Source organism: Phascolarctos cinereus, unplaced genomic scaffold, assembly GCF_003287225.1.
Source record: "Phascolarctos cinereus isolate Bilbo 61053 unplaced genomic scaffold, phaCin_HiC Scaffold_4;HRSCAF=312, whole genome shotgun sequence".
Classification (NCBI taxonomy): Eukaryota; Metazoa; Chordata; class Mammalia; order Diprotodontia; family Phascolarctidae; genus Phascolarctos; species Phascolarctos cinereus.
The window spans coordinates 436,213,561-436,225,117 of NW_027555847.1; the positions used below are offsets into that span (position 1 = coordinate 436,213,561).

At 34.9% G+C, this 11,557-nt stretch overlaps 1 pseudogene; it reads left to right on the top strand.

Moving 5' to 3' along the window:
* Nucleotides 1–1,347: 1,347 nt before the first annotated feature.
* LOC110214745 (golgin subfamily A member 7 pseudogene) lies at nt 1,348–1,997 on the top strand (annotated as a pseudogene).
* Nucleotides 1,998–11,557: the final 9,560 nt, after the last annotated feature.

Below are 11,557 nucleotides of genomic sequence, written 5' to 3' on the forward strand. Positions count from 1 at the left end.
TGGTGCTTCCAACTTTTCAAAGCTTGTAAGACTTTCAATTGTAAGCCTGTCAATTCTATATCTTATTCACCTAAGAAAAGTAAAGAATGGAACAAAACAGAGCCAGAAAACCAACAACATCGTACAGTCAAGGTTATATACAAGTCTGGGTGAAGATAATTAAGGCTACTTGCCTTTTGTATACACACTTTAGTTCCAATTAAGAAGCTGATTTAAAGCTTTTTCTTTATCATGAACAGTATCAAAAAACAAACAAACAAACAAACAAAATAACGAAGTTTGAACTCAAGACTTTCTGATTCCAAGGTCAGTGCTCTATTCACTGCACCCACTAGCTATACCTGAAGGGTCAAAAAACTTAGCAGAAAAATAAAAGTGTGAAAATAATTTTTTAGAGCTAAACAAAATCTCCAGAATGAAGAAGTAAATAAAATTTCAAAAATACTGCTGTAGAAGACAGGTTGTAAATATCACAGTAGCCTCCAGAATGGTTCAGATTCATAATAAGAAATACAGATGAAAATCTAGCATAAGATTGGAAATAAGATCACTAAAGAATAAATTCAAGAAGATGATTATGATATATAATAATAAAGAGGAGATGGTAGAAAGTTTCTATGATGTAGCAAGCTCTACCTTGACTCAAGGAGATGAAAAATTAATTGTAAAAACAAAAATGGCTGAAGTGAGAGAAACAAGCGAGGCTTTATTATACAGAAGGAAGCAAAATGGATTAGAAAACAAAACCTAATAATTTATGTCTTATAAAGCAAAGAAACTTCTTTATCTACAAAGCAAAGGACTAAACTACATTTATGATGGTTCAACTAAATTTAAAGCAAAAGACTAATTTAGAATCATGATTTTAGATAAGACAATCAGAAATATAAATACCAATAAAAGAGATAAGTAAATCATGTTGTGGATAAAGACAGTATAGAAAATAATGTAGTAGGAGGAGGAGGAAGAGGAAGAGGAGGAGGAGTCATAGTAGCAGTAGTTATATAACTACTACTAAATATATATATGTGTATATATATAACATACATACACACATATACATTTATACATATATACATACATACATATACACATAACATACATACACACATATACATTTATACATATATACGTACATATCTATACACACATAACATACATACACACACATATACATTTATACATATATATATATATATATATATACATCCAAAGGTATATCAACTAAGTTCCTAAAGGAAAAGTAATCTAAAATTTAAAAAAAAAAAAGAATATGAATGGCGACAGCCTCCTGAGGGCCACGGAGGAGGCGGTGCAGCGCGGCGGCCCGGCCCGTTCCTGCCTGCCATGAGGCCGCAGCAGGCGTCCGTATCCTGCAAGGTCTTCATCCAGCGGGACTACAGCAGCGGCACCCGGTGCCAGTTCCAGACCAAGTTCCCCGCCGAGTTGGAGAACCGGATTGACCGGCAGCAGCTTGAAGAAACAGTTCGTACTCTAAATAACCTCTATGCAGAAGCAGAAAAGCTTGGGGGCCAATCTTACGTTGAAGGCTGTTTAGCTTGTTTGACGGCATATACTATCTTTTTGTGCATGGAAACACATTATGAAAAAGTTCTGAAGAAAATCACCAAATATATTCAGGAACAGAATGAGAAGATTTAGGCTCCACAGGGCCTCCTTCTGACAGACCCAATTGAGAGAGGACTTTGTGTTATTGAAATTACCATTTATGAAGACAGAGGCATGAGCAGTGGAAGATAAACCATGGAGTCCAAGAGTCCATCTCAGAATGGGACTCTTCTGTCCACCGGCCAACTGCAGAGTGTCCCCTACCTCTTCTCCAAGCATCATTCCTTTGTATCTGCTGCCAGAGCCACGGTGCCATTCTACTCCAAGGACTAACTTTCTAAAATTCCTCTCCTGGGGTGACATCTAGTCACTCAGCATCCACTTTGTGTCTTTAAACTGTGTAGGATTCTGTAATCTTTGTAGTTATTTCTGAGAAAATGTAATGAAGCATTGCATTTTTTTAATTCAAAACAGTTTAATAAAATGAGCTGTGTAAATCAGCCCAAAGCAAAATCCATTTATCTGCCACCAGGACTATTGGTTCTGTTCAGTATTTATGCTATCCTCTTTACCAGGTGGTTTTTTTATTTCAGCAAGTCATATCCGGGTTTGGTTTCATTTTCCCTGAACTGAAGAATGATTTTTTTTTCCAGGTATGGTTTTTGATGAAGGGTAAGCTATGCTTGTGGCCTGCTGACACATCTCCTAGACCTCAAGGAACTCAAAGGATTGCCAGAAGATGTTTCTACTATTAGTTTCTCATATTGAAGCCCATTGAAAAGATAATGTATAATGCTATTTGTTTTCAATGTAGCACTTATTTACTAAGTGAACCAGTATTTCGTGTGATTTCCAGTTACCTTGATTCTCCTTGGATAATTTTATCATTACTGCATTGCCAAGAATGTTGGGAGTATGCAGTATGTGTTGCTTGTTTTATTAAAACTATGTAAGCACAATAAAGTAGATGCTAAACCAAAAAAAAATGAATATGAATAAAAGCTTTATATTCTACTAGAGATTAATGCTACTCTGTCAAAGCTTTAGAAATCAAAGAAAAAAATCCAGAATATACTTCAATACCTTTTCCTTTATGAAAATCAGAACATTTTCCTTTTATATCCCTTTTTTATCTCTCCTCTTTTCCATGATCTTTAAAAGCAGTCATATCTGCAAGTGCTTTCAGAACCTTGAAGTCCTGATGACTTAAATTCATCAATGGCAGCCAAGTGTTTACTTATTGTCTCCCTATTTATCTTGGAGTTCAACTCCTTGTCAGTAATTTTTATTCTTTTGTTTTGAGTCCTAAGACCCTTCTACTTGGCTGAGAAAACAGAAGCAAAATCAGCCTTGAATAGCTCTATCTCTTCTCTAACTTATGATACCATCATGCTATCCACTCCAAGAATGGACCCAGAATGTCTGAAATGTGAACATCCCTATAAAAACTTCACCTTCTGAGTATCCTCTAGAGACAGAGTACAGAAAGAAAAACCTCTGGTGTAGGATCCAATGTGCATCCCACCTTGTTTGATTTTGGCAATAAACCTGGAGGAACATAGAGATGCATATGTATCAGGATGGATCTGGTTAGAATGAGAATGAGAATTGGAATTAGAATGAGAATCCTAGGCCTGGAGAAGATCTGCAGAGTCAGTACTGAGCGCTCTGACATTGGTGAGATTTAGGTATAATATCAGAAATGACAAAGTTCTTAAGCCACAATGGATAGAAAAGGGAAAAGAGCAAACCTAAATGGTGACCAATGGGTCTAAGAGAATGTGACAGAATATTTGTTGGTCTGTCATAAGTTTGGTCGATCATATTGTCATTCATACCAAATTGAATGCCCAAACACTAGTACTGAGCACTCAGAGAATCTTCATTCTCTGATAAAAGTATGGTCTTGGGAAATCTACGATTGGGTAAAGTTCCATGTTATGAGTTGCTATGTTTGGGAAGTCATAGCTATGAATCTTTTCATAACCGAAGAGCTCAAAGTCCTAATTTTTAAAAATCATTTAACCCTATAAATGGATTCTTTCACAGCACCCATCTTCATTCTGAAAAGTAGAATATGGGTAGTGATGTGATATCTGTTTTCAAAAATTTGGTGAGTTGCCATGGGTTTGAAGGGTAATCCAGAAGGCAGCATTAGAGGCAGTGTGGTATAATGAATAATGCACTGATCTTGAATCAGGAAGATTTGGACTCAAATCTTATCTCAGACAGCTACTGGCTCCTTGATCTTGTACAAGTCACTTAACTTTGATCAGCCTCATTTTCCTCATGTATAAATTTGGATGAACCGAATAAACCTACTACACAATAATTAACATTTATGTAATGCTTTAAAGTTTTATGTATATTTGAGCTTCTCAACACCTCAATGAGGTGTTACTGCAATTATTGTCTAAGTTTGAAAAATGAAGCAAATAAGTCTGAGAAGGCTTAATTGACTTGCCAGGAGAAATAAAGCTTTAAGTGTCTAAAAGATTTGAACTCAGGTCTTCCTTAAAAAGTTCAGGGAGCTAACCAATACAGAATGCTGCCTCTCACGACTGTCATGAGGATGAAAAGAGATAATGTATACAAAAAAGTTTAGTAAACCTTAAATTTATTTTAAAATTTCAGATTTCTTTATTGATGTTGTTCAAGGGTTAATACTTTTTACAAAATTGAGATATAAAATAAATGAGGAAAAATGTATATCTTAAAAATAGATGCTTTGGTAAATATGAGAGAGAGAAAAATTGGCAGTGTGAAATGTGAAATTTCCCTAAGTTCTCTAACTTTTCTTCCAAATTTCTTCCACCTCCTCACATTAAATGAAATCTGGCTTCCAACACATCCCTCAAACATCCTGCAGTGAGTATTACTTCAACCATCTCACTGGGTAAGTTAATGGGGTCACTGCAATTCTTTTCACACTTCTGCCTTCTCATGAAATAGCTACATTTGTATTAACATTATTCAGATTGAAAGGGTAATAAAGGTAGGAACCACCTCTTAATTTTTAATTTTTCCCTTTTTGGTGCATTGCTATGCCCATAGTAAACACTTGTTACATAAATATGTGCTAAGTCTAACTATATCTGGGTTCTTGCTGTTAAAAAATAAAAATAAACTTATTTTGCATCTTGTTGAATTAGAAAAAAATATTTCCCCAAAGGAACTCTTTCAAAACTTGTCCCACTCTTCTCAAGCTCCAAACACTTTCATATCCAGTTATTGGGACAATTGGTCTCTGCGATTTTTCTTATTTTCCATCCTTCTGATAGTGGTAACAGCAGCTAGGTGGCTCAATGGATAGAGCACCAGGGCTAGAATCAAGAAAAGTCATCTCCCTGAGTTCAAATCTGGCCTCAGACACTTACTAGCTGTGTGACCTTAGACAAGTCATTTGACACTATTTGCCCTAGCTGCCTTATCTTAAAATGGGCTCAAGAAAGAAATGGCAAACCACTCCAGTATCTTTGCCAAGGAAACCCTAAATGGAATCATAAAAAGTCAGAAACAGTTGAAATTACTGAACAACAACAAAAACTGAGAATAGTATACTGGAAAGCTCTGGACTTAGAATTAGAAGACTGGGTTCAAATCCTATCTCTGCTCATCACTAGCTACATGACCTTAAGGCAATCTTAAGCTCTGGGCCTCTCAGTTTCCTCATCTGTCAAGGCAGGAGGGTTAAATAAGATGATTCATAGAATCTTTCTAAATTCTATGAATCTATGAACTGTTGTATAGGGGAAATCATTAAATCCCTGCCCTGTCAAGGCCATAGGACTGATGCCAATGATTAGAGACAATCATCTCACAAACACATACATCTGCTTCTTCCAAGGAAAGGATTGGTTGGTTGATTGATTGTTGTCCTTCATTCTTGAAAAGGACCAAAATGACATCACTATTTTAGAGTCGAGTTGCAGTATGTCCTACTGTGGCTAATTAGACCAATGAAAGCTAAGAATGCTTCACCACAGGTCAGGCACAAATGGTCCACATGAATATTTGAGGTGGATTCTTTAAACTTGCACGTTGCACATTTCTTTTGAGCTACTTCAATTCTGCTTTGTTCATCAAGCATAGCACCTTCCTTGATAAAGGAATGCCATGCTGAGTGGTCCTTTGGCAGTGTTTCCCATGTCACACAATCAATTCCAAAGTTCTTCAGACAGAGTGTCCTTGTATCATTTTTGACCAACATACTAGTGCTTGCCTTCTGTGAGTTCTCTGAAGCCCTCCTAAATTCCCTTCCAAACAACTTGAAAACCTCCTCAGTACTGATCTAGGATCAAGGAAGCAGCTTACCAGCATAGAAAGAAAGGTCTATCTTACTGAAGAAAAAGGAGAGCAAGGGTCAGAAAGCAGCAGTAGACAACCTTACATTAGGGGGCCTGCAGCAAGGCTCTAAGCCAGGGGCAATCCATCAGCAAGGCCCTGCCCTCCTGAAAACCAGCAGCCCCCTAGGCAATCAGGCAGTCTGTGCAGCACAACAAGACCACACTCCAGTGGTCCCACCCCCAGCACAGGCCATCAGATAGCCAGAACACATTGCTGACCAACAAGGATACCTACAGGGAGACCTCAGTGCTGGGGCCTAGCAGCAGCCAGACCACACCCCTGAGGCCCTTCAACAAAAAGGTCCTGTTTCTATAGCAACCCAGCAACAGGGCCCCACTTTTGGGGCAAGCCAACAGCTAAACCCCACATCCATGGGAGGCCAACAGTGAGGCCCCACTCTTTAGTACAAGCCAGAAGGAAAGTCTCCCTCCTAGAGTAAGCATGCAGCTAGATCCTGAAGCCTGGTTGAAAAAGAAAAAGAAAACACCAGCACAAAAAGCTTAGGACAGTGTGGGACCAGAGCTCAACTTTCACATAAAACACCAAGTCATAAAATAGGCAGAAAAATGAGCAAAAATAGAAAGAAAAAGAACTTAACTATAAAAAGGTATTATGGTGACAGGGAGGATCAAGGTACAAACTTAGAAGAGGACAACAATGTCAAAATGTATACATGTGAAGTTTCAAATTAAAATGTAATTTGGTCACAGGCCCAAAAAGAATTCTTTGAGGAACTTGAAAAGGATTTTAAAAACCAAACTAGAAAAGTAAAAGAGGAAATAGCAAAAGAAATGAGAGTCCTGCAAGAACATCATGAAAAAAGATATGCAAAAATTTACTGAAGAAAATAACTCCCTAAAACATAGAATTGGCCAAATAGAAAAGAAAGTACAAAAAGTTATTGAGGAAAATGAGTCCTTAAAAATTAAAATTGATTAAGTGGAAGCTAATGACTCCATGACACACCAAGATACAATAAAAAATTAAAAAGTACAAAAATAGAATAAAATCTGAAAATTTTCATTGGAAAAACAACTGCCCTAGAAAATAGATTTAGGAAAGATAATTTAAGAATTATTTGACTACCTGAAAGCCACAATAGACCAAAAGCGTGTACAACATCTTTCAAGAAATGAACAAGGAAAACTGCCCTGACATACTAGAACCAGAGAGCAAAAAAGAAATTGAAATAATTCACCTATCACAAAATTGAAACCTGAAAGAGATCGCAAAATGAAAACTCTCAGAAACATGATAGCCAAATTCCAGAGGTCACAGATCAAGGAGAAAGTACTGAAAATAGCCAAAAGGAAAGGAAAATTCAAATATCATAAAGCTACAATCAGGATTACATAGGATTTGGCAGCTTCCACATTAAAAAAAAAACAGGAGGGTTTGGAATATGATACACTGGAAGGCAAATGAGTTAGGATTACAACTAATAATCACCTACCTAGAAAAACTGAATATAATCTTTCAGGGGTAAAAATGGACATTTAACAAAATAGAGGAATTTCAAAGTCTTATTTAAAAAAATCAGAGCTGAATAAAAAAATTGGACCTCCAAAGCCAAAACTCAAGGGAAACAAAAAAAAAGTAAAAAATAAACAAGAGAAAACATAAGAGATTCAATAAAGCTAGCCTGTTTATATTCTATACATCAAAATAATATTTGTAACTCTTAAGAACTTTAAGAACAATTAGAAAGAGTATTTGCAGACAGATGGTGCAGATATAAAGTTACTTTGATGGGATGACACCTAAAAAAGAAAAAAGAAAAAGAAAATTGTACTGGAAGAAGGAAGAGGAGGGAGATAGAATGGGGTAAATTATCCCACATAAAATAACTATTATAATGGAGGGTAAGATGGAGGATGTGTGTCAGGCAAAGCTTAAATCTTACTCTCATTAGAATTGGCTCAAAGAAGAAATAACACACATTCAGTTGGGTACAGAAATCTATCTTACCCTATAATGAAGTGGAAAAGAAATGGGATAATAGAAGGCAGGAACTGATAAAAGGAAGGGTATATTGGGGGAGAAGGTGATCAGAAGTAAAACACTTGTGAGGAGGGAAGGGTTGGGGTAAGAGAAAGAGAGAGAGAGAGAGAAAGGGATAAACAAGGGGAAAATAGCATGAAGGGAAATACACACAGTTTGTTATCATAACTAGAAATGTGAATGGGATGAATTCACCCATAGAAGAAAAATAGATAGCAGAATGAATTAAACACCAGAATCCTACAATATACTGTTTGTAAGAAACACATTTGAAGCACAGAGAGACACACAGAGTAAAGGTAAGAGTCTGGAGCAGAATTTATTATGCTTCAGCTGAAGTGAAAAAAAAACAGGGGTAGCAATCAGGATCTCAACAAAGCAAAAGCAAAAATACATCTAACTAAAAAATATAAAAAAAGAAACTGTATCTTGCTGAAAGGTACCATGAACAATGAAGTAATATCAACACTAAACATATGCAACAAATGGTGTGGCATCTACATTTTTGAGGGAGAAGTTGAATGAGGTACAGAAGGAAACAGACATAGAAAATGCTAGTGGGACATAAACTTCCTCCTACCAGAAGTAGATAAACCTAATTAAAAAAATAGACAAGAAAGAAGGAGGTTAATAAATCTCTGGAAAAGTTAGATATGACAGATCTCTGAAAAAAACTGAATGGAAATAGAAAGGAATATATCTTTTTTTCAGCACTACATGGTACCTACACAAAAATTGACCATGTATTAGGACATAAAAACCTCACAACCAAATGTATAAAAGCAGAAATAATAGATGCATCCTTTTCAGATCATAATGCAATAGAAATTACATTCAATAAGGGGCAATCGAAAGATCGATTAAAATTATTTGGAAACTAAATCCTAAAAACTAATGCAAAAAGTAAGTGACTCAAACAACAAATCATACAAACAATAATTTTATGAAAGAAAATGACGACAATGAAATAGCATGCCAAAATTTAGGGGATACAAACAAATTCAGGTGAAATTTTATATCTCTAAGTGTTTATATCAATAAAATAGAAAAAAGCAGGTCACTGAATTGGGCATGCAACTAAAAAAGAACAAATAAAAATTCCCCAGTGAAACACCAAAACAGAAATCCTGAAAATCAAAGGAGAGATTAACAAAATTGAAATTAAGAAAATCATTGAGTTAACAAGTAAAACTAGAAGCTGGTTTTAAGTGTGGGGGGGAAACAAAATAGATAAACCATAGGTTAATTTGATTTTTAAAAATAGAAAGACGGAAACAAATTACTAGTATCAAAAATGAAAGAGGTGAATTCACTACCAATGAAGAAAGTAATACAATTACTAAGATCTATTTTGCCCAATTATATACAATAAATTAGACATTCTAAATGAAATGGATGAATATCTTAAAACAATGAATTGCCCAGATTAACAGAATAAGAAATAAAAATACTTAACCCAATTGTAGAGAAAAAAAATTAAACAACCCATCAGTGAACTTCCTAAGAAAAAATTGCCAGGGCCAAATGGATTCACAAGGGAATTCTATCAAACATCTAAAGAATAAGTAATCCCAATACTATATGAAGTATTTGGAAAAATAGGTGAAGAAAGACTCTTACAAAATTCCTTTTATGAAACAAATATGGTGCTGATACCTAAACCAAGAAAAGCCAAAACAGAGAAAGAAAATCACAGACCAATTTCCCTAATGAATATTGATGCAAAAATTTTTAATAAAATACTAGAAAAGAGAGTGCAGCAATATATCACAAGAATCATACACTATGATCAGGGGGGATTTATACCAGGAATACAGGTCTGGTGCAATAGCAGGAAAATTATTAACATAATTGACCACATGAATAAAAAAAGCAAAAGAAATCATGTGATTATCCTAATAGATGCGGAAAAGGCCTTTGACTAAATACAGCACCCATTTCTATTAAACAACACTAGAGAGCACAGAAATATCATTACAAATAATGCGTATAAACGAGAAGCCTCCCAAGTTCAATCAGGGGTTAAGCAAGGATGCCTATTATTACCTCTATTCTTCAATATTGTACTAGAAATGCTAACTATAGCAATAAGAGAAAAAAATAAATTGAAGGAATTGGAGTAGGCAATGAGGAAACAAAACTATCACTCTTTGAAGATTATATGATGGTATATTTAGAAAATTCTAGAGACTCAACTAAAAAACTTTGAAATAACAACTTCAGCAAAGTTGCAGGATACAAAATAAGTGTACATAAATCATCAGAATTTCTATTATTATTTCTATTAGTAACAAAGTCCAGTAGCAAGTGATAGAAAGAGAAATTCCATTTAAAATAACTGTAGAAAATATAAAATTCTTCTGAGTCTGCCTGCCAACACAAACCCCCAGGAACTATATGAATACAACTACTAAATACTTTTCATGAAAATAAAGTCAGATTTAAACAATTAGAAAAATATTAATTGCTTGTGAGTAGGCTGAAATAACATAATAAAAATGACAAATTTGCATAAATTAATCTATTTATTCACTGCCATACCAAACTATCACAAAATTATAAAACTAGAAAAAGTAGTAACAGAATTCATCTGGAAGAAAATAACCTCAAGGATATCAAAGGAATTAATTAAAAAAAATGTGAAGGAAGGTAGTCTAGCTGTGTCAGATTGAAAACTATATTATAAAGTGGTAATTATCAAAGCCATCTGATACTGGCTAAGAAATAGATTGGTGGATCAATGCAATAGATTAGGCACTTAAGATACAGCAGTAAATGACCATAATTATCTAATAGATGTAACCTAAAGATCCAAGCTTTTGGAGCAAAAACTCATTATTTGACAAAAACTTCTGGGAAAACTATAGAAAAAATTAAGTATAGTCCAGTATCTCATACCCTATACCAAGATATGGTCAAAATGGGTACATGATTTACACATAAAGGGTGAAACCATAAACAAATTAGGAGAGCATGGAATAGTTTATCTGTCAGAGCTGTGGATAAGGAAAGAATTTAAGACCAAAGCAAATATAGAGAGCCTTACAAAATGTAAAATTGATCATTTTGATTGCATAAAATTTTAAGGTTTTTTTGCACAAACAAAACCAATGTGACCAAAATTAAAAGGAAAGCAGAAAATTGGGGGTCAGTTAGAAATAAATATCCCTGATAAAAGCCTCATTTCTCAAATATACAGAGAACTGAGTCAAATTTATAAAACTACAAGTTTTCCTCAATTGATAAAGGTCAAAGGGTATGAACAGGTAATTTTCAGACAAAGAGAGCTATCTATGATCATATGAAAGAAAATGCTCAAAATCACTATTGATTGGAGAAATGCAAATTAAAACAACTCATAGGTACCAACTGACATATATCAGATTGGCTAAGGATAAAAAAAAAAGTAAATTGTGTTGGAGGGGATATTGGAAAACTAGGACACTAATGCGCTATTGGTGGAGCTGTGAATTGATCCAACCATTCTGCGGAGCGATTTGGAACTATGACCAAAGTGTTATGAAGCTGTGCATACCCTTTGATCTAGTAATACTGCTGCTAGGTCTATATCCCAAAGATATCAAGATAAAAAGGGGAAAGGACCTATTTGTACAAAAAATATTTAAAGTAGCTCTTTTTG